General features: G+C 49.0%; 1 protein-coding gene and 1 non-coding gene across 23 annotated transcripts in view; one reads left to right on the forward strand and one right to left on the reverse strand.

Annotated features, from left to right (window-relative positions):
* TACC2 (transforming acidic coiled-coil containing protein 2) overlaps nucleotides 1-27032 on the forward strand; it is a 234999-nt gene that overhangs the window by 102713 nt on the left and 105254 nt on the right. The window lies entirely within an intron of this gene.
* Nucleotides 16120-16226, reverse strand: LOC112444542 (U6 spliceosomal RNA). The gene has a single exon (XR_003032898.1). It is a non-coding gene; the product is annotated as a U6 spliceosomal RNA (small nuclear RNA).

Raw genomic sequence — 27032 nt, forward strand, 5'->3', positions numbered from 1 at the left:
AAGGTGCGTGAAGTCCATCCTGGTGGCTGGGTTTTGTCCTCCCTGCCCCCACTGAGGTCACAGTCCTTTGTTTATAGACTCCATAAATCATTTCTACAGCAACTCATCCTGATGACAAAACAGCCCATGAATTATGAAATCATTCGAGAGGAAAGAAGGCATGAAAAAGAAGAGCTGGAGAAACAAGTTTGAGGGGAAGTGCCTCTAAAAATAGAGTAGAGGGCAGGGGAAATTCTCCAGGGACTACAGAGCAATGATCTGTGATGGGGGTTTCGTTTCAGATCTGCTGGGTATCAGTGGCAGCCCCCTGCCCTTCTTATCTGGTCCTCTCTGGTGTGTAGTTTCAGTCTGTCATTTAGCAAATGTAGTCAGTGCTGCCAGTTAAAAGAAAGCAAAGTTCCCAAGACTTTTTTTTTCCCGGGGTTGGAGGAAGGCAGGACAGAGCTAGCTCCAAATTTAGGCAGAGATTCTCCATGAGAATTCCTGCCCGACTCTCACCAGCTGTGTGACCTTGAACATGTCATGAAGAGTCTGTCTGAATCATGATTTCCACTTTTAAAGGCTGGGGATACTTACCCTGCCCGCCTGGCTCACAGATCTGTGGGGGCAAGAAAAGTCATGTGCGTGAAAATACTTGGCACACTGTGAAGTGCTATGCAAATGGAAAGTCATGCAAGTATTTTTCACCTTGTTAGATTGAAAGGGATTTAATTAGAAGAGCTCATTTTCCTAAGCCCTTCTGAAGCTTATTTTTGTTGCTTATTGTTTTTAATTGGAAAGGAGGTGCTTCCTATGTGGCGCTAGTGGTAAAGAATCCTCCTGCCAATGCAGCAGATGCAAGAGACATGGGTTCGATCCCTGGGTTGGGAAGATCCCTTGGAGGAGGAAATGGCAACCCGCTCCAGTATTCTTGCCTGAAAAAATTCCATGGAAGGAGGAGCCCGGTGGGCTAGAGTCCATGGGATTGCAAAGAGTCGGACACGACTGAGCACACATTATTTTTAACTGGGAACGAGGAAGGGTGCTCTTCCATGCAGATCTCTTTTGTTTGGAAGCTGGTTATATAGGTTTTCTTTCTTTACACCCTCCCGGGTTTTGTCATCCTCCATTTTAATTGCTTGTTCATACGTTCCCCCACAAAACAAGTAAAAATAAAAGATTAGGAAATGCATGTTGGTTCTGCTTACAGAGAACAAGTCTGGGGGAAAAAAAGGAAAGATAAAGCAGTTGCTTTACTGGCTCCTGTTACTGACTGTGTCTCAGTGGTCCTCTGAGGTCCAGAGCTCTCCCATTGGGGTGGTCATTGAGAGCATACAGCTCCTGGCTGGCATCCTCAGGTTTAAGCTCCTGAGGGCACAGGTTGGTTTCATTTCCCTGATGGGGGCTCATTCCAACCTGAGAAGAGGCAGTTGGGTCATGTCAATGTCAGGAGCATCTTTTTCTTCCTTCTTGTCAGGACGCCTCTCCCTCCAACCCACGGGCTTCCCTTGATGCCTGCTCTGCAGCTGCGTGCTTCACAGCAAACAAGAAAAGTTCCAGTGTTTCCTTCAAACCTTGACCGAGGCGTGCTCACCTTGTGAATTATCTGGCCAGGGAACCTGCGTTCCACTGCTTCCTGCTTCCAGCTCACAGGTTGTCTCGTGTCCAGCTGTGTGTGCTAGGGTCCCTCTCCTCCAGGGCTGACAAGACCCTGACTCACTTCTTCCAGCTTCCTTGTACCCAGTACTGTGCCAGGCAGGATGCATTTCCAGCAGTTCCTTCTTGGATTGGTGACTCTCTGCCTTGACTCCTCTCTGGAAGGGCGGGTACAAGCCTTTATTCCTCGCATGAGGTCTAGACCTCTCTTTGCATTCATGGGTAGGGAGAGCTTTCAGAGGCAGTGTTACTACTTGTGTGGTTTTGGAATCAGGGAAAGTCTGTCATCGTTATGAGGTACTGAGGACTCCAAGAGACTTAAAAAAAATTACTTATTTCACTTTTTTGGTTGAGCTGGGTCTTCATTGCGGCACTCGGGCTTTCTCTAGTTGCGGGGGACTACTCTTTGTGGCAGCGTGTGGGCTTCTCATTACGGTGGCTTCTCTTGTTGCAGAGCATTGGCTCTAGGGTGCCGGCTCAGTACTTGTGGCTTTGTTGCTCCATGGCATATGGAATCTTCCCGGACCAGGGATCGAACCCAGGTCCCCTGCATTGGGAGGTGGATTCTTATCCACTGTACCACCAGGAAAGTCCCCACAAAGCTTTTTAAAAAAAACAAACACTACATTTTGCCTTGTCTATAATGAAGGCATTTGTGCAGTCCTCAGCTTAATTGTAGACTTCCCGGTAGCTCAAACTGTAAAGAATCTGCCTGCGATGCAGGAGACCAGGGTTTGATCCCTGGCTAGGGAAGATCCTCTGGAGAAGGGAATGGCAATCCACTCCAGTATTCTTGCTTGGAGAATTCCATGGACAGTGAAGCCTGGAGGTCGCAAAGGGTTGGATGCAATTGAGCGACTAACACACAGCTAAATTGAGCTGAGTTGCCTGCTCTCAGTGCAGAAAAGTTAGAGGGGAAGCTGGTTCTGGCCCGAATTAAGTGGCAGCTAGATAGCTCTGGTGGCAGCATCTTTCTGTCCATGTTACTTTCCGCACATCCATACGTCCAGCTTATATATATCAGACACTTGCTATTTGTTGAGGACCCGTTGTGAGGTCCACACTATGCTTTACATACACATTTTGCACTTCTTTTCTTAAAAAAAAGTATGATTATTTATTTTTGACTGTGCTGGATCTTCATTGCTGTGTGGGCTTTTCTCTAGTTTCGGCAAGTGGGAGCGACTCTCGAGTTGTGATACACAGGTTTCTAATTACCGTGGCTTCTCTTGTTGAGGAGCATGGGCTTTAGGGTACATGGGCTTCGGTAGTTGCGGCTCCCAGGCTCTCGAGCACAGGCTCAATGTTTGTGGCGGAGGGCCTTAGTTGCTCCAAGACATGTGGGATCTTCCCGGACCAGGGATCTAACCTCTGTCTCCTGCACTGGCCTGAGGATTCTTTACCACTGAGTCCACCAGGGAAGCCCTCTTATTTCTTTTAGTAATCTTTCCCAGTGATTCGACATGTCCCCATTTTACAGATTCAGAAACTGAGGCTCAAAGAGGACTACAGCAGGCTGGTCAATGGCAGAGCTGAATTCAGGCTCACGTCTGCCTGAACTGCGCTGTCTGCCTGCACTGGCTGCCCTGCTCGTGCACGCGGTGGATGCCTCAGGTTGATTTCTTTGATTTCTGTGTCTGGTGTTCTGGTGAAGTCGGGGCACCTGTTGGGTTTCACACCCTGGCTCTTGGGAGAGGTCGGCAGCCTTGGCTGAGGTCTTGCCCCTGAGGTGCTGGCCTGATCAGCAGGCATACCCCCTTCACTTTGTGCACTCTGATCAGAAGGATAGTGACATCGTCACTTAACCTGAGCATGCAGCTTCTCCCAGGGCTTGGATGGGTTTATTTCTTTGTCTTTTAAAAAGAACAGTGACTGCTCTCTCCTGGCCTTGTCCTAGAATAACTTCCTCCCCTTTGAGCTTTGCATAAACCCCAGTCCTCCAGCTCATTAACCCTGAGAGGTGTGGGAATGATAGTCCAATTTTAAGGAGTGCTGAAGTTGTATGCGAGAGGAAGGCTCCCCCTCTGCACCCCCTCCCCACCATCAGGTCTCCCAGGGAGCTGGTGCCCTCCACCTCCCATCCGTACATCCTGACCAGGATCCTGGCCTCTGGCCAAGGCACCAGGCCAGCCGGGGCTGGGCCACCCTGGGCACTACCCAGCGCCTCCTCCAAGCTGTTCCTTCTTAGCCAGCCCAGAGGGCTGCGCCTCTGGAGCCTTGGGTTTTTGAGATCAGAAAATCAGAGGCCTGGAAGGGACCCTGGGGACCCAACAGGCCAAGCCCTCCTCACTCTATGGAGGAGGCACTTGCAGGCCAGGTGGGGAGGGGTCTTGCCCACCTCCCTTGGATCAGAGCCATGCGTGCGGCCCTGCTGGCAGCTGACAGGCTTTCCGTGGGGAGCCGACCCCGCTGGGCAGCTTTGCACCCACTGTCTTCGCTCTGCATCCTTGAGAGGTAGTGCTTGAGGCCCAGGGTCCTGTGGGCCTGAGGTCTGTGTAGCAGCCGGATGGAGCTCAGCTCAGCGAGGCCACGCGTGGAGGGACTTTTCCCACCCGGGGGGCTCCATTTGCTCCTCCCGAAATGGGCTGTCCCGTGGCTCACAGTGGTGGAGGGTCTGCATGGTGCCCAGCAGCCCACAGTAGGTTCCCACAGCCCTGGTTCCCTTTGCTTGTTGCCATGCCCGTTCCACGGCCCCAGCCGACGTGCACACGGGGCCTGGGATGGCTAAGGAGCAGTGCACACCCGAGGGCATTCACCTGGCCAGGGGCAGCCGGGGGAGGGCATGGGTACTCTGGAAAAGCACATTCAGCGTGTCCTGTTGGGGAAAACAGCGCGCCCTGTTGTTTGCATTGCTGACGCCGTCGCTTGTAGAGCACTTCCCACGTGCCGGGCCCTTTGCTAGAGAAACCTTGACCTGACTGCTCGCAGTGGACCCTCCTCATGCCCTTTCCAGGCAGAACGACCCTTGCCCTCGCTGACAGGTGGGGGGGGCCGACCTCGGAGGGAACTTCTCGCAGGCTCGCACAGCTGTGTCGGTGAGGGCTGCTCCACCTCCCAGGGGTAGGGGCTGACCTGAACTTGGTTGGGGGCTGCCTGATCCTGCTGAGTTATCTGTTACTCACTCTGTGTTAGAAAAAAGTAAAAGCACAGCAAAACCACCGACTCATAGTTTTCTGTTCCTTAGAATGATGTGTCTTTATTTAATTTGAGCAGCGGATTTCATTGAAAGTTGAAGTAAATAATTGTACAGAGTCGGGGCTGGAGTCTGAGGTGTTATCTGTGAAGCATGTGGTTAATAAGGTGACCTTCCAACCAATCAGATGCTCAAAACCCACGTGGTCTTTTTTTAAAAGCATCTGTTTATCTGTTCGGCTGCAGTGGCTCTTAGTTGCATCATGTGGGATCTAGTTCCCTGGCCAGGGATTGAACCCGAACCCCCTGCATTGGGAGTGCGGAGTCTTAACCACTGGACCACCCAGAAAGTCCCCCACTTGGCCTGGATTGCTCCCCAGGGCCCTTCCCTCACACCTGGTATTGGGTGGATGTTGTGAAGTTCGATGCAGGACTGATCCCATCTCCTCTGCACCTGCTGGGATTCCACCCCACGTTCCTTGGCCCTGCTCCACGGCTCCTGCATCTCCTCCCACTCCAGTTATTCTCTACCCCACCCCCCACTTGCAGGACAGCCTGTCCTCAGCCTTCGAGGCCTTCTCTGCAGGCTGGCCCGGGCCCGGCTGTCTAGGTGAATGAACGCCCCATGGACCCCCATTCAGTGCTGCTCCCCTTGTGACCATGCTCTGCCCTCCCGAGCCCAGATGGGCTCTGCGGGTGCTGGGAGAGGCTGGTTGCCTGCATGCCTTTACTCCAGAACGTTTTGTTCGCTTCTTTCTGAAATAATTTCCTACTTAGAAAAGTTGCACAAGTAGCCCAAAGACCTCCCTACTCCCTTTGCCCAAAGTCTGAATTGTTGCCGTTTTACCTCCTGTGCTCTCGCCGCTCCCCCCCCCCCAATATGTGTAGGTGTGGATGGAGATGCATTTATTTATCCATCATCACTGTATTTCTGAATCATTTGAGAGCCAGTTGCAGACTGGAGAGGGGAATGGCTACCCACTCCAGTGTTCTTGCCTGGAGAATTCCATGGACAGAGGAGCCTGGTGGACTATAGTCCATGCGGTCACAGAGTTGGACACGACTGGGCGACTAACACTTTTTGCGACTCAAAGGTGTCCCCATCCAAACGAAACTGAACAGTCCAGTGACCAATTTCCCCAAACAAGGCCCCTCTCCAGCAGGACGCCGAGCCAGCCATCCAGTTGGAAATCACTATGATACGTCCCAGCATCACTCAGTCATCAGAAGCCATTCGGATTCATCCACATGGTCTCTTTTCCATCCAATCTGGGGTTCAGCCCAGAGGCATGTGTTGCACTCTAAGAATGCCCGCAGACTCTCCTTCAGTCTGGAAGGACTCCTCTGTCTCTTGCTGTCTTTCATGACCTTCTGGGGTACAGCTCCTTCATTCTGGGAAGATCCCTCAGCCAGCGTCCTCCAGAGCTTCCCCGTAACCAGACTCTGGCTGTCACTTGGGGCAGGGGTCCCACAGAAGTGACGCCGGTCACTTCTGATCCCGGTCAACACCTGGCCAAGTCGGTGCCCATAGCGTTTCTCTTACTTTGAGTCTTCGTACCCCACCACCTCACAGTCAGGTGGGAGAGTCCTCCAAGCCCACGCACTTGCCCTTCACTTCTTTGAACCTCTGTCCACCTGCCTTAGAGTCCTTTGATAGCTCCTGACTGACTTCATCACCACTCTGATGGTTCTTGCACGGGGCATTTTCAGTTTTCACCACTTCTTCTACATTTACCAGCGGCCACTACAGTAAAAAGGAACGTTCACCCCTCCCCTTTTATGTATTTGTTCATGTCTTTGTATGGACTCATAGATTATTACTTTACTCAGTGGGTTTTATTACTATCTGTATTTTTTTTAATGCCAAAATAGTCCCTGATCTGGCCGGTGGCAGCCTCTTTGAGGTGGTTCTGATGTCCTTTTGACGTGACCTCTTTCAGCAGACAGAGCTGGAAGATAGATGTGTATACACACACATGCACACATACACACACCCCTTTTATTTATGAGTTCAGTTCAGTTCAGTTGCTCAGTTGTGTCCGACTCTTTGCAACCCCATGGACTGTAGCACACCACCTCCCTGTCCATCACCAACTCCCGGAGCTTACTCAAAGTCATGTCCGTTGAGTCAGTGATGCCATCCAGCCATCTCATCCTCTGTCGTCCCCTTCTCCTCCTGTCTTCAATTTTTCCCAGCGTCAGGGTCTTTTAAAATGAGTCAACCCTTCACATCAGGTGGCCAAAGTATTGGAGTTTCAGCTTCAACATCAGTCCTTCCAATGAATATTCAGGACTGATTTCCTTCAGGATGGACTAGTGTGATCTTGTTACTGTCCAAGGGACTCTCGAGTCTTCTCCAACACCACAGTTCAAAAGCATCAATTCTTCGGTGCTCAGCTTTCTTCACAGTCCAACTCTCACATCCATACATGACCACTGGAAAAACCATAACTTTGACTAGACGGACCTTTGTTGGCAAAGTAATGTCTCTGCTTTTTAACATGCTGTCTAGGTTGGTCATAACTTTTCTTCCAAGGAGCAAGCGTTTTATCTATAGCTAGTGTTTATCTGATACCTCTGATTACAGCCCAGCCCTGAGAGTTCTTTCAAGCCTAAATCGCCTTTGTATAGGCAAGTCTTCCCCTGACTGTGAGAACCTGCTCCCTTTATCCTTGATACAGTTATTTTTCTGCTAATCTCCATGTGGGTAACAATTTCCTTAAGACACCAGTCTCATCCTCCCTGCCATTGTGGCCCCGACCCTTCTCCTGTACTTTTTTCTTTTCCTGCCCAAACTGTCAGGGAGAGAGGGAGGGAGAAGCATTTTTAATCTGGAAAGCCCTCTGCACACGTGTGTCTGGTGAAGCACTTGGCTTACTCCTGTCCCCTCATAGGCCCTTCCCAGATCGCCCTGGCCTGAAAGGAGCCCGTTTTTTTTTTTTCTGCTGCAGCTTGTTTTTCTATTACCAGCCTTCTTAGTTTTTTTTCTGTGTTAGGTTTTCAACTTGCCTTGCTCTCACTTAGCCTATCAACCCTGCGGTGTGCAGTCCTTCTCGTCTTAAAAACTACTTTATTGAGATGTGATTGACATAAATGAGGGACTTCGATGGTGCCTGAGACGGTAAAGAATCTGCCTACAATGTGGGAGACCCAGGTTCAATCCCTGGATCAGGAAGATCCCCTGGAGAAGGGAATGGCAACCACTTCAGTATTCTTGCCTGGAGAATTCCATGACATATAAAAGCTGTGCTATGCATATTTAATGTATACATTTCAACGGGTTGAGGGATAAGTATATGCCTGTGAGACCATTACTGCCATCAAGGCGATAAACATATCCATCACCTCGCAAAGTATCCTCCCACCCCCATTACTGTTACTGTTATTATTATTAATATACGTGCTTAGTTGCTCAGTCTTGTCCAGCTGTTTGTGACCTCATGGACTGTAGCCCGCCAGGTTCCTCTGTCCATGGGATTCTCCAAGCAAGGATAATGGACCGGGTTGCCATTCCCTTCTCCAGGGGATCTTCCCGATCCAGAGACCAAACCTGGGTCTCTTGCATTGCAGACGGATTCTTTGTCATCTGATCTACCAGGAAAGTATGAGGATTATTAATCTGATCCCCGTTTAGCTTCTCTTGGTGCTGGCACCAGAGCTGTTCCTTTTGCATGGGTCTCATGTGTAAAACTGAAGGTGTTGGCTTCTTAGACCAGAATCTGAACGCCTGCCTCTTCGAAGCAGAGCTCCGCTCTGCCTCAGCCTCTGCAGGAAGGTGACTCATGGCCCTTTGGAGAAGCACTTGTTGATGCAAGCCTCCCTCCCTGGCATTCCACTGGAAAGTCAACCCTTTGCTGGCCTGACTAAACCTATAAAGGGTTGGCCCCAGCAGCTGGTGGCAGCAGCTGGTAGTTAAAATCTCGGACAGATTTTTTTTTCTCCTCTGAAAAATATTTCAGACACTCTGGTCCCAGCACCACCACTTGTAGAATTTGGAAGCCATTTATAGCCACTTACAGTTGGTCTGAGAAGAATTCCCCTCTGTCCTTATAAGTCAGCCCTCCGCTGTCCTTAAGCCATCTGGAGCATGACCGATCCCTGCGAAGTAAGACAGGAAGATGCAGGGGCTGAGGGTGCAGTGTGGATTTGATGGTTTTTTCCTTTACAGTCTCACTTGGTTCAGTTTAATATATATGTATACACACACATATATGCATATTTAAATCATCCCTGAATATTCATTGGAAGGACTTATGCTGAAGCTGGAACTCCAATCCTTTGGCCATCTGATGCAAAGAGCCAACTCATTGGAAAAGACCCTGATGCTCGGAAAGATTGAGGGGGAGAAGCGGGAGACAGAGGATGATGGTTGGATGGCATCACCGAATCAATGGACACGAGTTTGAGCAAACTCTGGGAGATACTGAAGGACAGGGGAGCCTGGTGTGCTGCAGTCCAGGGGGTCGCAAAGAGTCGGACACGACTGAGCGACTGAACAACAGCATGGGAGGCTTATAAACCTTTATCTGAGCCTATTAACTGCACACTATTCGAATGCCCTTTAATCTGCAGTACATTAGGAGCAGAGAATTGGAAAGCAGAAAGTAAAAAGATAGTCAGGTGAGGTGGTGGAGGCAGATGCGCTGGCTCACAGCCTGTGAGGGAGAGGCCAGACTGAGCTTGCAGAGTCCTCAGCCATGGTACTGTCCAGGGCCTTCCCTTTCAGAGATGGAAAAGTTAAGCTCAGAGCAGTCACCTGGCTGAGATCCCAAGGTGGGGCTTGGTCTAGAATCCAGCCTTCATGACTCCATATACAATTGTGTTTTAGGGCCATGGCATACCTCCTCGCTTACATCATAGGCGCTCAAGACGCTGATCATGTGTCACTGACAAAGTGTTTAATTATATTCAGGATTCTCTGTTCCAAAAAAATCCCAGCCGTCAAGCAATTGTCCAACATGCTTTGAAAATTAATTCCGTCCCCAATGAGTTAAAATGCCATCTCATAGACTGTGCGGGGAGATACTGTCATCTGACAAATTCTCCACCGGGACCTTAATTTTCCCCAGTGGTGCCTATTGAGAGAGGAACAGCTGGGTTTCTGCTCTGGGATGAGGCTGGCAAGCCTGGGTCCTCCCAGGGAGGGAAGGTGTGAGTAGAGAAGTCACTATAGGTGTGAGTTTAGAAGCGTTGCTTTGCTGGCCCCCTCTCTTAAAATTTTCACTGAGCTATGAATTGAAATTGCTCCCTGGCATCGAAATTTTCCTCCAAGATGCTTTTTCTTTTGCTTATAAAAGCCGCGTATGTTCAGAATAGAACTAGAAAATAGAGTTAAACTCAACGAAAAAGAAAAGAAACACTGCTAACTTTACTACTGAAAGAGAATTGCCGTTAACTCCTTGATGTGTATCCTTCCACATTGCTTGGTTTGTTCACTGTCAATTGCTTCCTGTGTGGGTGTTTGTACATACACGCATGTGTACACACATACACACAGATACGTGTATATTCATACACACATGCACGGAAAGTCTGGATCATGCTGCCAGTAGTTTTTTAACCTATTTTCAGTTAATAATGGATGTCTTTATTTTTGAATGCATGGAGATCTACCTTCTTTTTGAAATTTTTAAAGTTGATTTTCTAACCTTTTTTTCACATGGCTGCAAATGAGTCCATTCTGTGACTGCTTTAACTTGCCTAACTGTCCCCTAGTGTGGACATTCTGGCTGTTTCCTTTTTGTTTTTCCTATTGTGGTCACAGCTGTGATTGGCATCTTTGCTCACACCCTTAATCATCTCCTTAGAATAAATTCTTGGAAGTAGAATGGTTGTGTCAAAAGAAACAGTCTTTTATGGCTTTCGGTGTGTGTTGCCAGAACTCCTGGGCCGTGTTTTTCCGCTCAGGTTTTATGACTTTGGAAGGCCGATATTGCCTGTGGTTAAGGATTCTCCGAACCGTGGTCCAGCAGAGACATCCTGAGTCCCTGCGGGCCTCCTCCTCCAGGCCCGCCCCTTCCTTCACTTCGCTCTCTGCTCATCTCCCTCTGACTCCTCGGGTGTGGTCATCACAGGGCTCCAGGGTCGGAGGGCTTGGGATGGTGGGTGGAACTGTGAAGGAAGAAGGAAGCGTCACAAGATCCATGGGAGTAAATAGAAAGACGTGGGCACAAGTGTGTGCCAGTCCGGCCCTATTTAGAACATAGTTTCGGAACGCTCACCCTGGGCCTCCCCGCCTCTCTTTTGTCTCAATGCCAAGGGAAGCACTTTGGGGCGTTTTGAGGCTTTGGGCTGATTCTTCAGCTTAAGATCGACTCCCAGCCCCTCACCCTGGCCTTGTGATCTGGCTCCGGCCCTTCTGTCCCCTTCCTGGTCATCTTGATCTGTGCTCCAGCTGCAGTGGCCTTTCCAAATTCCTCCAGACCGGCACTCTCCTTCCTGGACTGGGCTTTCAGATCTGCGGCTCCCTCTGCTGCAGGCTCCCTCTGCTGCAGGCGCCCCTTCCCTTACTCTTCTGCCCTTGGGATAAAACCCAGTGGGGCGGTTAAGGGCGTGGCTCCTGGTGTCTGGCTTGGGTTTGTATCCTGGTTCTGCCTTTTACCAGCTGTGCAACCTTGGATAAATTACTCAACTTCTCTATGCATTGGTTTCCTCATCTGTAAAGTGGGACTAATGATAATACCCACCTCATAGGGTGGTTGTGAGCACTGAATATGGTGATGGCTGTGAACACTTAGATCTTAGTTCCTGGCACAAAGCACGTGTCAGCAAACATTAGCTGTCACTGAGCTGATTGATGGCTGGCCTCAGCTTATAATGTTACAAAGACGTTTTCCCTGATCCCCACTCCAGGCTGGGACCTCCTAGTTTATGTTCTAGCCATTTGTATCTCTCTATCTTAGCAGTTACAACAGTTTTTACTGGAGAAATAAGTATTTTTATTTTATTTTTAGAATTATTATTATTTTTAACACCAAAAACATTTTGTATTGGGGTATAGCTGATTAACGGAGAAGGCAATGGCACCCCACTCTAGTACTCTTGCCTGGAAAATCCCATGGACAGAGGAGCCTGGTAGGCTGCAGTCCATGGGGTCGCTAAGAGTCGGACACGACTGAGCGACTTCACTTTCACTTTTCACTTTCATGCGTTGGAGAAGGAAATGGCAACCCACTCCAGTGTTCTTGCCTGGAGAATCCCAGGGACGGGAGAGCCTGGTGGGCTGCCGTCTATGGGGTCGCACAGAGTCGGACACGACTGAAGCGACTTAGCAGTGTAGCTGATTAAAATGTTGTGGTAGTTTCAGGTGAACAGCGAGGGACTCAGCTATACATACACAGGTATCCATTCTCCCCCACACCCCTCTCCCCTCCAGGCTGGCACATGACATTGAACGGAGTTCCATATGCTATACAGTAGGTCACTGTTGCTTATCCATTTTAAACGTAGCATTGTGTGCATGACCTCCCACAGTCCCTAACTATCCCTTCCCCCTGTTTACCATAAGTTTCTTTTCTGTTTTCTAAGTAAGCCCATTTGTGTAGTTTCTTTTTAGATTCCATGTGTAAGGAATGTCACGATATTTCTCCTCCTTTGTCTGACTTACTTCATAACTCTCTAGATCCATCCATGTTGCTGCAAATGGCATTATTTCATTCTTTTTAATGGCTGATTGATATTCCTTGTATATATGTATCACATCTTCTTTATCCATTCCTCTCTTGATGGACATTTAGGTTGCTTCTGTGTCTTGGCTATTGTAAACAGTGAATACGCATTAAGAAAAAAAAATTTTTTTTAAACTTTGACTGTTGCCTGAGACTGTAAGCTCCACGAGGGCAGGGACCACCTTACAGGGTTGTTGTAATAATAACATAGTTGTTATTCAGTCAGTGTCTGCTCAAGGACTGAAGGTAATGGTCTCGTTACTGACTGCTACAGAGCCAAGTTCATCAGAAAGAAGTAATGACCCTTCCTGATAAGCTCAGACATGACTGGTCACGGAAGGCGATTCCCAGAGAGTAAAAGGATGTGTGTGACCAGCGACAGCGTCCGGTGTCCCTCGGAACTTTCAGAGCAGCCTGCTCTTGGAGGTTGTCTGATGCCAACCTTCTCAGCGGACAAAGGGCCAGTGTAGTTTTTAATTTCTAACTCACTTTAAGGTCTAAACTTCTGAAAACATATTTAAATGAATTACTAGAAAGCAAAACAAAGCTCAAGGCCAAGGTGTCTCTACCCGGGTGTACCGACCTCTGGGGCCAGATAATTCTTTGCTGTGGGTCTGCCCTGTGCATTGTAGGGTACTTAGCAGCATCCCTGGATGCCAGCTGCACCTGGCCCTCTGGTTGTGATGATCAGAATTGTCTTCAGATATTGCCAAATGTCCCCTGGTTGGCAAAAGTCACCCCTGGTTGAGAACCACCCATCAAGACCTACAAAAGACAAACCCCGACTTTAATTACTGGAGTCAACAGACAGAATGAATACCATGTTCCTCTAAAGACCTCTAGGCCCTTACCCCGGGTGTGTGTGCTGTGTCTTCATGGAGCAGTAACCAACCCCTCCTGGATCAGCACCGCCATGGGCCATGCTTGGAGTAGCCCAGCTCCTTCCTCAACAGGAAGGGAAACTGAGGCCCTGCATGGGACCCAGAGAAAATGTGCAGTTGAAACACATTGAAGACGTTCAGGAACATTTCTGAGCCTTGGTTTTCTCCTCTCCCAGTTCACTTGTAGTAGATGATGTCATCCAGCCGGCTGCCCTTGAAGACCTGGAAAACTCACTCTTAGCTGCCTCGACCTCCCACAGTGATGTCAGCAGCCAGGTCTCCAAGGATCTGATAGCCCAGAGGTGGGGTGGGGGTGGGCCCGTGGCTGATGGCAGGACCCTGCGGCCCACTCTCTGAGGCTGCCTCCTTGTCCTCCCCTGTCCTCTTCTGCCCGCAGTTCCAGCCCCTCACCCCTACACCCCTAGCCCCGGTGTGCACACTCCCCTGCATGGGGCTGGGCCAAGTCACTCAGTGGTATTTGACTCTTTTCGACCCTCTGGACTGTAGCCTGCCAGACTCCTCTGTCCATGGAATTCTCTAGGCAAGAATACTGGAGTGGGTAGCCATTCTGTTCTCCAGGGATCTTCCTAATGCAGGGATTGAACCCAGGTCTCCTGCCTTGCAGGCGAGGCTTTACCATCTGAGCCACAAGGGAAGCTCTCCTGGGGCCTTAGGGATGACCTGAGGGGACCCCAGGAAGGAGCTTTCCCCGCCCCCAACAAAGGCCATTTTAGAGATTTGTCCTCCAGTGTTCTTATTTAAATAGAAGCCCTCCAGGAATGACATTGTGCTATTCATACTTTCCCAGGAATGACTTAGCTGCCTCTGTCCTCCCAGGACACAAGCTGGGGTAGGTGCTTGTGTTCTTTATCTTTGGGAGGTGGGCAGAGACTATAGGAGCCAGCAGCCCACAGGAAAGGGACCAGATCCTGTGTCTTCGCTCCGCAAATGGGCCTGGCTGAGGACTTCTCCTCACCTTCGAGCCGCCCACCCGCCTGCCCTGGCCCTGCCCTGCGTGCCCCACACCCCACCCCTCACTGTTCTCCGTGTGCAGTGTGTTCATCGTGCGTCTGCCTGCAGACTTCACACTTAGTTTATTGAAACCAGGCTTGTTCACAGCCAGCCTTGGGACTTGGCTCAGATGCCTTTACACACACACACACACACACACACACAATCTCTCTCTTTCTCTACACACAGGTGTATATATATGTATGTCTCTATAATGTATATGTATGTGTATATATATATATATATACATACTTCTGCTTTATATTGATATATATATGTATAGTATATATTATATAATGTATAATTATATAATACATAACATGTATTTATATATATGTATGTATATACTACTCCTGCTTTATTGACTATGCTAGAGCCTTTAACTGTGTGGATCACAGCAAACTGTGGAAAATTCTTAAAGAGATGGGAATATCAGACCACCTTATCTGCCTCCTGAGAAATCTGTATGCAGCTCAAGAAGCAACAGTTAGAACTGGACATGGAACAACGGACAGGTTCCAAATAGGAAAGAAGTATGTCAAGGCTGTATATTGTCAGCCTGCTCACTTAACTTATATGTAGAGTACATCATGTGAAACTCCAGTCTAGATGAAGGACAAGCTGAAATCAAGATTGCTGGGAGAAATATCAAGAACCTCAGATACGCAGATGACACCACCCTTATGGCAGAAAGTGAAGAGGAACTAAAGAGCCTCTTGATGAAAGAAAGTGAAAGAGGAGAGTGAAAAAGTTGGCTTAGAACTCAACATTCAGAAAACTAAGATCATGGCATCTGGTCCCATCACTTCATGGGAAATAGATGGGGAAACAGTGGAAAAAGTGGCTGACTTTATTTTGGGGGCTCCAAAATCACTGCAGATGGTGACTGCAGCCATGAAATTAAGATGCTTGCTCCTTGAAAGAAAATCTATGACCAATTTAGACAGAATGTTAAAAAGCAGAGACATTATTTTGCCCACAAAGGTCCTTCTAGTCAAAGCTATGGTTTTTCCAGTAGTCATGTATGGATGTGAGAGTTGGACTATAAAGAAAGCTGAGCACAGAATTGATGCTTTTGAGGTGTGGTGTTGGAGAAGACTCTTGAGAGTCCCTTGGACTGCAAGGAGATCCAACCAGTCCATCCTGAAGGAAATCAGTCCTGAATATTCCTTGGAAGGACTGATGTTGAAGCTGAAACTCCAATACTTTGGCCACCTGATGCGAAGAACTGACTCATTTGAAAAGACCCTGATGCTGGGAAAGATTGAAGGCAGGAGAAGGGGACGACAGAGAATGAGATGGTTGGATGGCATCACCGACTGGATGGACACGAGTTTAAACAAGCTCCAGGAATTGGTGATGGACAGGGAAGCCTGGCGTGCTGCAGTCCATGGGGTCGCAAAGAGTCTCCAACACGACTGAGCGACTGAACTGAAAGGACCCACTGGGGGATCAGGGCAAGCCCACAGGCTGCCTCCAAACCCTGGTGGACTGCGCCCTGTCCAGGGCCCTGGTTGGCCGTGTGGGTTCTCCCCACCCCGCGACCCTAGACAGTCCAGCCCCTAGACCTTTGCCTAGGTAGTGCCTGCTTCCTGGTGTACCCTTCCCTACCATCAACCCCAGGTCTTTCTGGAAAAAAGCTTCCAAACTGGGGAGAGTTCGACAGCTTTTGGAGGAGGAATTGCAGACTGAATCCGGGGGTCCTCGATGGGTTAAGTTACCTTGCTTATGAGCGAGTTACAGCTAAAAACCTTATGTGAATAGATTATGGATATGGATATGGGGGGAAATGGCAAAATATGGAACGCTTCACGAATTTGCGTGTCATCCTTGCGCAGGGGCCATGCTAATCTTCTCTGTATCGTTCCAATTTTAGTATATGTGCTGCCGAAGCGAGCACAAACTTGGTGCAGACTCCAGAGCTATTTATAGTGGACAGAATTAAAAACTTTTCGCTGAGGGTGAATTCCATTAACAACCAATTCAGCAATTTCCCCCCCCCCCTTTTTTTTAATTGCATTAGTGCAATAGTAGCTTAATCTAAAGGAGTTATTCACTGAAACTGAGAAAATGTTGCTTCACTAATTATAATGCAGATCGCTGTTGGGAATCAACGAACGTATGCAAATTACCCCGGAAGAGGGGCGGAGCCACTGCCGTCCCGGAGGTGTCCCGGAAGCTGAACCTGAATGTATATATACATGTTGTTCATTGTTTTCAGTCCCTCAGTCGTGTCCGACTCTGCCACCCCAAGGACTGCAGCCCGCCACGCCTCCCTGTCCATCACCAACTCCCGGAGCTTGCTCAAACTCTTGGCCATTGAGTCGGTGATGCCATCCAACCATCTCATCCTCTGTCGTCCCCTTCTCCTGCCTTCTATCTTTCCCAGCATCAGGGTCTTTTCAAATGAGTCAGTTCCTCACATCAGGTGGCCAAAGTATTGGAGTTTCAGCTTCAGCATCAGTCCTTCCAAGGAATATTCAGGGTTGATTTCCTTCAGGATTGACTGGCTTGATCTCCTTGCAGTCCAAGGGATTCTCAAGAGACTTCTCCAGCACCACAGTTTAAAGGCATCCATTCTTCGGGGCTCAGCCTTTTACACTGTCCACCTTTTTCATCCGTACATGATTACTGGAAATACCATAGCTTCCACTATATGGATCTTTATTGGCACAGTAATGTCTCTGCTTTTTAAAAGAGCCTTGACTGTGTTTTTCTTTTTTTTTTTACCTCAGCGTGCGATCGTGGGATCTTAGTTTCCTGACCAGGGATCAAACCTGGGTCCTGAGCGGTGCAAACACGGAGTCCTAACAACTGGTGTGTGTGTGTTACTTTACTTCAGTCCTCTCGGAGTGTTTGCAACCCTGTGGACCATAGCCCACCAGGTTTCTCTGTCAATAGGTTTTTCCAGGCAAGAATACTGGAGTGGGTTCCCATGCCCTCCTGCAGGGGATATTCCTGACCCAGGGATTGAACCCACCTCTGTTAATTTTCCTGTGTTTGCAGGCGTGATCTTTACCACTAGCACTACCTGGGAAGCCCTCTCCCCCCACCCCCCAACAACCAGACTGCCAGAAAATTCCCCCTACACACATTGTAATTATATCTTATTAGTAAAACTGCTGCTTTTGGCTGCCTAATGCGTGGCACTGGGGAGCCATAGTGAATGAAACAGGCTAGGAGTCCCTTCTCCCCAGGCTGAGACCCGAGCCTCCCTCTGAACTCTTTCAGCCACCCTTGCCCCAGGTGTCACTGCCCTTCTCAGATACCTATGAATGATCTGTCTCAGAGGCCCTCTCTGTGAATGGAGGAACCGGATCAGTTGCGACCTCCAGAACCACAGCACCCAGCCTGAGTCCGGCTGGCCCTTGGGAAATGTTGCTGAACTTGAAACGGGTTAGAGGGGAGTGATGGGGTGGGCCTCCTTCTCTGTCTGCTTGGGGGTCAGTGTGTGCTGACCACCTCGCAGCCGGCTTTGTCGGGGGAGCAGGCCGTCCATTCCTGCTGTCCCGCTGGGACAGTGTCAAGCGACCTCTTCATAAACTGGGAGGTTTACCTGGTGGAGGAGAAATGTTAGGGTAGGGTTGACACAGCAGGAAGCTCTAGGCCAGAAACAGATGCTGTGAGGCGGCTGCATGTTGACATCGAATTCTGAATGTTTCTGTTACTGGTGGGAGCCAACTATAGTTCTTATGTGCGAATTTAACTTCTTAAAGAGAAATCTAGCTGGGGAACAAGACCCTCAGCACCCAAGGAGTGTGCAGAAGCTTCTAGGGTGAAGTCAGGCATGCCTTGCCATCCTCCTGCTTGGCTTCCTCCCTCCCCCATGGCGCTCCCTGACCCCCACCGTTTTTATCTTATTTTTTAAAATTTATTCATGTATATTGATTTTTGGCTGCACTGGGTCTTCTTTGCTGCGTATGGGCTTTCTCTGCTTTTGGTAAGTGAGGGCTACTCCCTAGTTGTGGTGAACGGGCTTCTCGTTGCAGTGGCTTCTTTTGTTTTAGGGCACAGGCTCTAGGGTGCCTGGGCTTCAGGAGCTGTGGCTCTTGGACTCCAGAGCACAGGCTTAGAAGTTGTGGTGCATGGGCTTCACGGTCTTCTCCAACCAGGGATCAAACCTGCGTCTCCTGCATTGGCAGGCGCTTTCTTAACCACTGGACCACCAGGGAAGTCCTCCCCCACCGTTTTAGCAAGGCCGAGGGACCTCCAGCTGCAGTGGGAGGGGCTCACCCTTAGTGGGGCTTGGAGGGGGGCTGAGATCATCCTTATTCAGAGCTCCAGGGAGACCCAGGGGTGTGGGAGCAGAGGCTACAGGAGCCTCTGCCGTCTTGGCTGGGCGGCACTCAGGACAACTAAAGTCCACTGGGGGTGTTACTGGTGCCCCTAAAGTCTTCTCCGCACCCCGAGACTGTGTATTTTAAATGGCTTGTCCAGGCCCCACTATAGTCCAGTGATGTCTGCTCTTCAAGCTCCCGCTGAGGGCACTTTCTGTGGTCTAGGGCCATGCAGACTGCTCACTGTAAATGCTCACAACACCCCCAGGAGGCAGGGGGTTCTGTTATGACTGCTCTGTTACAGATGAGCAGACCGAGGCACAGAGATGCCAGTGTGTTCAAGGACATGTAGCTAGTGAGTGGCAGAGCTGGGCTTTGAAGCAGGTCCAGCTTGGCTACCAAGCCTGGTTCTGAACTTCTCCACTGGCTGCAGCGAACTGGTTCCTTCCTTCCCCCATGCCATGGAGTCCTGCCTACATCATGGCCTCTCTCAAGTCCGAGGAAGACATGAGTAAAGAAGCTGTGTCTCCTGTGACCATGACCAAGCGTGAATACAGGATGCAGGAAGGAACCGATGACTAAGTTCCAAGGACTGATTACATCCATGCTGAGAGCCTGGCCAGCCCTCTGGCTTCATTTTCCAGTGGAAAGATTCAGTAGATCTCTGTGCCGACAAGCAATTTTGGTGCCTTGCCAGTGTGATTGGACTTTTGTCCAGAGTTGTATTGTCCTATTCTGACTGGAAATTGGTGGGAAGGGGGTAGTCCATATTTAGTGCCATGCTTTTCCTGATTTTGTGCGTTTTGTTGGTGATGTTGCTGTTTCAAAGCACAAGAAGGCTATGATGAGCCTGATGTAGAAAATGCTTGTGTTAGATAAGCTTCATTTGGGTGTGCGTTATAGTGCTGTTTTCTATGAATTCAACATTCAGTTCATTTCAGTTCAGTTCAGTCGCTCACTTGTGTCCAACTGTTTGCGACCCTGTGAATTGCAGCACGCCAGGCCTCCCTGTCCATCACCAACTCCCGGAGTTCACTGAGACTCACGTCCATCAAGTCAGTGATGCCATCCAGCCATCTCATCCTCTGTCGTCCCCTTCTCCTCCTGCCCCCAATCCCTCCCAGCATCAGGGTCTTTTCCAATGAGTCAACTCTTTGCATGAGGTGGCCAAAGTACTGGGGTTTCAGCTTTAGCATCATTCCTTCCAAAGAAATCCCAGGGCTGATCTCCTTCAGAATGGACTGGTTGGATCTCCTTGCAATTCAGGGGACTCTCAAGAGTCTTCTCCAACACCACAGTTCAAAAGCATCAATTCTTCAGCGCTCAGCCTTCTTCACAGTCCAATTCTCATATCCATACATGACCACTGGAAAAACCATAGCTTTGACTAGACGGACCTTTGTTGGCAAAGTAATGTCTCTGCTTTTGAATATGCTATCTAGGTTGGTCATAACTTTTCTTCCAAGGAGTAAGCGTCTTTTAATTTCATGGCTGCAGTCACCGTCTGCAGTGATTTTGGAGCCCCCAAAAATAAAGTCTGACACTGTTCCCACTGTTTCCCCATTTGCCATGAAGTGATGGGACCAGATGACATGATCTTCGTTTTCTGAATGTTGAGCTTTAAGCCAATTTTTTCACTCTCCACTTTCACTTTCATCAAGAGGCTTTTGAGTTCCTCGTCACTTTCTGCCATAAGGGTGGTGTCATCTGCATATCTGAGGTTATTGATATTTCTCCCGGCAATCTTGATTCCAGCTTGTGCTTCTTCCAGCCCAGCGTTTCTCATGATGTACTCTGCATATAAGTTAAATGAGCAGGGTGACAATATACAGCCTTGACGTACTCCTTTTCCTATTTGGAACCAGTCTGTTGTTCCATGTCCAGTTCTAACTGTTGCTTCCTGACCTGCATACAGATTTCTCAAGAGGCAGGTCAGGTGGTCTGGTATTCCCATCTCTTTCAGAATTTCCCACAGTTTATTGTGATCCACACAGTCAAAGGCTTTGGCATAGTCAATAAAGCAGAAATAGATGTTTTTCTGGAACTCTCTTGCTTTTTCCATGATCCAGCGGATGTTGGCAATTTGATCTCTGGTCCCTCTGCCTTTTCTAAAACCAGCTTGCACATCTGGAAGTTCACGGTTCATGTATTGCTGAAGTCTGGCTTGGAGAATTTTGAGCATGACTTTACTAGCGTGTGAGATGAGTGCAATTGTGCGGTAGTTTGAGCATTCTTTGGCATTGCCTTAAGGAATATATATTGTGTGCATGCCTGCTAAGTTGATTCAGTCATGTCCATCTCTTTGTAAGTCTATGGACTATAGCCTGCCAGGCTCCTCTGTCCATGGGACTCTCCAGGCAAGAATAGTTGAATGGGTTGCCATGCCCTCCTCCAGAGGATCTTCCTCACCCAGAGATCAAACCTGCATCTCCAGCATTGCAAGCAGATTGTTTACCACTGAGGCACCGGGGAAACCCCAAGGAGTACATATAAATTTATATTAAGGAATCACTACAGATGGTGACTGCAGCCATGAAATTAAAAGACATTTACTCCTTGGAAGGAAAGTTATGACCAACCTAGATAGCATATTCAAAAGCAGAGACATTACTTTGCCAACAAAGGTTCGTCTAGTCAAGGATATGGTTTTTCCTGTGGTCATGTATGGATGTGAGAGTTGGACTGTGAAGAAGGCTGAGCGCTGAAGAATTGATGCTTTTGAACTGTGGTGTTGGAGAAGACTCTTGAGAGTCCCTTGGACTGCAAGGAGATCCAACCAGTCCATTCTGAAGGAGATCAGCCCTGGGATTTCTTTGGAAGGAATGATGCTAAAGCTGAAACCCCAGTACTTTGGCCACCTCATGCGAAGAGTTGACTCATTGGAAAAGACCCTGATGCTGGGAGGGATTGGGGGCAGGAGGAGAAGGGGACGACAGAGGATGAGATGGCTGGATGGCATCACTGACTCGATGGACGTGAGTCTGAGTGAACTCCAGGAGTTGGTGATGGACAGGGAGGCCTGGCGTGCTGCGATTCATGGGGTCACAAAGAGTCAGATACGACTGAGCGACTGATCTGATCTGATCTGATTAGCTGCATATTAAATAAAGTATTTTAAAACAGAAACTCACATAAAACAAGGTTATATTTTGATCAGTTGACAAAAATACTATGGCCAGTGGCTCACAGGAACCTACCCCTATATTTCCCCTAGGACCAGTGGTTCAGTGTTTGCTAATTCAGTGTCTACATGGCTTTATAGAATGTAATTACTGCAAATAAAGAGAATCAACTGTACTTAACTTTGCTGCTCTGTGGGAGTAATTAAGAAGGGCATTCTGGGTGTGTGGTGGTGGCTTTTTAAACCTCAGAAATGGCCCTGCCTACTCACCCCATCTGTTTTAGTCTCTTCCTGCTGCCATAACAAAATATCACAGACTGGGTGACTCATAAGCAGCAGAAATTATTGGACCTCCCTGGTGGTCCAGTGGTTTAAGACTGAGTTTTCAGTGCAGGGGGCATGGATTCAGTCCCTCATTGGGGCAGATCCTGATGCCACGAGATGCAGCCAAATAAACAAAACAGCAAAAAGTATTGCTCACAGTTCTGGAGGCTGGAAGGCCACAGTGAGGGTGCCAGCATGGTTCGAGTGAGGGCCCTCTTCCTGGTTGCAGATGTCTCACTATGCCCTTACACGATGAAGGGACCTGGGGAACTATGAAGGGTCTCTTTTATATTGTCACTAACCCCTTTCATGAGGGCCCCACTCTTATGACCTAGTCACCTACAGATGGCCCCACCTCCTAATGCCATCACCTTGGGCATTGGGATGTCCATGTAGGAATTCCAGGACACAGACATTCAGGCCATAGCATCACCCAGGTTCCTGTTCAGAGCAGGGACAGGAGGGGCAGGAGAGGTGAGCAGAGGCAGGGAGGGAAGAAAGCAGAGGGCAGTCTGGAACATCCTCCCTGGAGTTTTGCCACCCTGCCCGAGCAGGTTTGGGACCTTAAGTTAAAAAATTAAATTTAAATAAAAGCATGTTTAAAAAATTCACTAAAACAAGGAAAGTGGGGCTGGAGCATTTTCTTTAAGCCCCTGGAGAGAAAGCAGAGCTTTCTCCCTCCTTTCTGCCGCTACTATTTCTTTGGCGCTGGATCTCTCCCTTTTAAGAACTCTTCTTTCTGAATAAGAACCGACAGGACACCCTGGTCCTTGCAGTAATTCTCACGTACAATGGACGGGATTTCAGCGCCCCCCCTCTCCCCGCCCAATTAAAGCCGCTGGAGGACATCAGACTTGCCCCCTCCTCGGGGAATAGCCTCTGAACCTGCTATCGGTGGTTGGGCTTCCCTTTGGCCTTCGGCCTCCCAAGATGGCACAGAAAGTCCAACTCAGACCTTCTAGAGCATTCTACAAATGACCAGATTGCCTGTGGCCACTTGTACTCCCATCTGTTCAATATTTTCTATTTTTTTTTAATAAAGCAGCAGGATTGCTTTTCAATTGAAACCATGCAGCTGTACTACCATTTGTTAAACAGAGTAAAATAGGGCACCCTGGTTACATCTGGGAACTCTGGTGTTTTTCCCATAGTCAGGACTCCGAGCAGAGGGGTCTCTTTAGATCTTGAGGACTCCCTGGATACAGCTAGGAAACTCTTCACCTGAGTCATGTCCACGGGGTCCAAAGGTTAGCACGCCTCAAAAGAACCCGGGTCCAGCCCAGATTTCTGCCCCATTCCTTGAGTGTCTGATTCAGGAGGTCTGCAGAGAGGCCCCCCGCCTCTGCAAACCATTTTTTACAAGTTCCCAGGTGCTACTGCTTCTGCTGGTCTGGGGTCCACACTTGGGGAACCACTGGGTAAGGCAGTCGTGTCCAGATGCTTTCTCCTCACCTGTCAGGCTGTTCACAGCTCCTCAGAGTAGGGAAGTCCTGACCCAGCAGCTGGTGTCTGAAGTTTCTGATTGATCTTCGACTTCAGACAGGAGAGCCAGGGACGGGGGAGAGCCCCTGCTCTGTGTGACAGCCTCTATAGAGTTTCCCGATTCCGAAACGGAGCTTCAGAATTTTCCAAAGTTGAAAGTACAGGGAATTCATACTGACTTGCAGCTTCTGTTGCTCCTCTTGCTCCAAATAGTGCAGTTTATTTTGGTTTCCTCTGTTTGTACTGTAAGATTTTTTTTTTTTTTTTCGTCTTTCTGCTATGGATGTGCCTCAGTGGGTTTAACTACTTCAGAAAGGTTAGCTGAACCTTTATTTAGGCAAGTACCTTAGTAAAACTGAATGATAAAGTGGAACTGTTGTTTTTTTTAATTTAGAAAAGGAATCACCTAAGCTTCCCTGGTGGCTCAGAGGTTAAAGCGTCTCCCCACAATGCGGGAGACCTGGGTTCCATCTCTGGGTCTGGAAGATCCCCTGGAGAAGGAAATGGCAACCCACTCCAGTATTCTTGGAGAAGGAAATGGCAACCCACTCCGGTATTCTTGCCTTGAGAATCCTATGGACGGAGGAGCCTGGTGGGCTACAGTCCACGGGTCGGGTTGCAAAGAGTTAGACACGACTGACTGACTTCACTTTCACTTTCAAGTCTCTTCTGAAGAAAGGGATTCCTTTACACCATTTCAGAAGTACGTGTTGAAGGTATTCGTGCTCTTGAGACAAATTTACGTAACCAGCGCCCAGCAGGCTGAGTCACTCGGTTGCACCTAATTTGTTCGGAACCTGTGAGTTTCCAGTGTCAAGCTTGGTGCTCTTAGGTTGATGCACATGAATTGCCACACTGGCAATTGTCAAAATATCGGCCATTTCATATGGTTCAAAGTAGTACAGGATCTTGTTCTTGGTCTGGTTTTTCATGGTTCTGGAGCTGCTTTATGTAGTAGATAGGTTTTGACTTTTGAATAAGTAGTTAAATCTTGGATATCTGATATCAGCTTCCGGTTGGTCCTCTGAATCCACATCTCTACATTCTCTGTAACCACGCGAGGAGTCTTGCACCTGGAGAAAGGATGCAAAGGACTGGGAAAGACAATGGTGGGAATTAATGGGCTGGATGGTCCAACCCAGATCAAAGCCTCTTGTGGTCTTGGGACGGTATTTACGACTTTTTCTTTAGTTAATATTTTCCTTCCTGATTAAGTTTTGCTTCAGCCAAGTTTAATACTAATTTCTCCCCTCTGAGCACAGACTCGCTCTGTGAAAAGGGTATGAACATGCTGGGTCAGAATTGACAAGCCAGCTCAGGGTTAACATGTGCGAAGCCAGCCTACAGCCAGCTGGACATCTGAAGGTCAGTGGTGTTTAGGGGCTGTGTATATGCTCACGTGGGCTGCTGCTGGCAACTAGAGATCTCTTGATGTGCCTGCTTTGGAATTTCCAGCCAATTCGCAAGCGTCTCTGGGCACCTTCTCATTTTGGCTTGGCTACTTCTCGGTGGTTGTGTCTCGAAGGAGGACGATCCTGGAACTCCCATCTCGGCAACTCCTTGTATCAAACCCCAGGCCTCTGCTGGACTGATTGTCTGGTGCTCCTATGGACTGAGCGTAGCTCGCTAAGCCAGCAATTTCCAATTGCTTTTTTTCCTTTGGCTTGCGTCGCGCTTTCAGTCTGAGCCGAGTCTTGGCCTTAGCTCTTGTCCTATTACGTAATCGTGTGCGCTTGGGGATTCAAGAAGAATAAAATCAAGGGGCCTGTGAGGAAGGGGCTATTGGGCTAATACCTTCCAGATGGCGATGTGAAATGGGAGATAAGATGCTGCCGCCCATCTGGCCCGACAGGACGTGATACGCTCCGCTCATATCTTTGGGGCTGTTATCACCCTCCCGTGACAGCCAGGTCAGTCTGGTGTTTGTCCTTGGACAGGGGCTTAACTTGGCAACTCGAGCCGCTCTCCGAAATGAAATCTGCTATCAGGTCAGTGGGGGGTCTGCCAAGAAGGACTCAAAAGCCCTGAACAGGGACTCAAAAGACAACAGTTGGTGACAGCAAATCACTACAGCTGGGCCTGGAGGACTGTCGGGCTGAGTGCAAGCCCCGAAGCAACATCCTCTGTGTTCTCTGGTCCTCTGCAGGCAGAGACTGCATCCCTCACGGTTAACAGGGCCAGCTGTTGGTAGTGCCGACCTTGGTGAGGTCCTGCGTCAGGGACGACCAGCTCTGACCCATTAGTAGTGGTTCCCCAGGGATCTGTGTCGGGAAGGATTCAGAGGTCTTGTCCAGCTGGGCCTCTCAGGAAAGATGCCTTGATCAATAGGCCATTTCTGTCTGCTAACAGTATGGTGAGTTTATTTGCCTTTTTGGGGGTCAACTCTTCTCTTAAAAAAAAAAAAGGAAGCGAGGGCTTAAATTAAATCAGTGTTTCCTGCATCTTTCAAAAATACAAAAACTTAAAAAAAAATACAAAAACTTGACAAGAATTTGAATTCAGTTTCTTTGTTATTCCACAGGAAATATTGATTAACTCCTTAAATGGGAAAAGGGGTTAGTGGACTTCTAAAACTGGAAGGGCCTTCACAGTCCCGTTCCGGGCCTGTTTTATAAGGACAGAAGTCAAGGGCAAGTGAACGTAAGCATCTTGCAGAAGCCACCTGAGAATGCACTGTGCACCCCGTCTCAGGGTGCTGCCCTCCTCAGTGCTGGGCTTGGCAGCTGTCCCTGAGTTCCCACTGAGGTTGGGAGTGGAACTGGACATCTGAAAGGACCTGACTCCCTGGGGATGAGGTCTCTAAGATGAGTCATTGCTGCTCAAGGGAGGCTTCAGTGGACAGGAGCTGGCAAGGGAATGCCAACCTGGTTAACTGCTTCCCATCTCTGCTCCAGCAGCATGGCCCTTTGGCAGCTCAAGAGGCTTTTCCAGGCAGGGGGACCTATGAAAGCTTTCCCTCGGAGGCCAGAACCAGGGCTGGCTTCAAGGGCATGTGACTTGGGCAGTTGCCCGGGGCCCCGTGCTTGGTTCAACACTCTGCCATCACCTTCCTGAAAGTCTAACCCTTTTGGAATGCAGGGCCCTGCGTTTTCACTTTGCTTTCATTTGCATTCCTGCGGCTTATGTTGCTGGTCCCACCTCAAGCTGGTTGCACTCTGGGATTCCAAGAAGAGAGGACAGTTGTCCCACTGTCGGTGGCCCTCGTGTTTGGGAGGCCAGGGGCAAGAGTGAAAGAGCTGCTCGGTGTTTCATCCTTGCTCCTGGCCTGGCTCTGTGCTGGGCGCTGGAGAGACCACTGTGGCCGAGACTCTAGTCGGAGAAGAGGATGAGTTAGTAGAAAACAGCAGGAGATGCAGAAGCCAGGCTCAGCCCAGCCCAGCAATGCAGGGCGGACATCATTACCCCTGCCGGGGGTTGGGGGCACTTCCTCTCTTATGGGGTCAGCTAGGAGCGGTGCTAGGAGGGCTTCTTGGGTGGCACGAATGGTAAAGAACCTGCCTGC

This window comes from Bos taurus, chromosome 26 (assembly GCF_002263795.3).
Source record: "Bos taurus isolate L1 Dominette 01449 registration number 42190680 breed Hereford chromosome 26, ARS-UCD2.0, whole genome shotgun sequence".
Lineage (NCBI taxonomy): Eukaryota > Metazoa > Chordata > Mammalia > Artiodactyla > Bovidae > Bos > Bos taurus.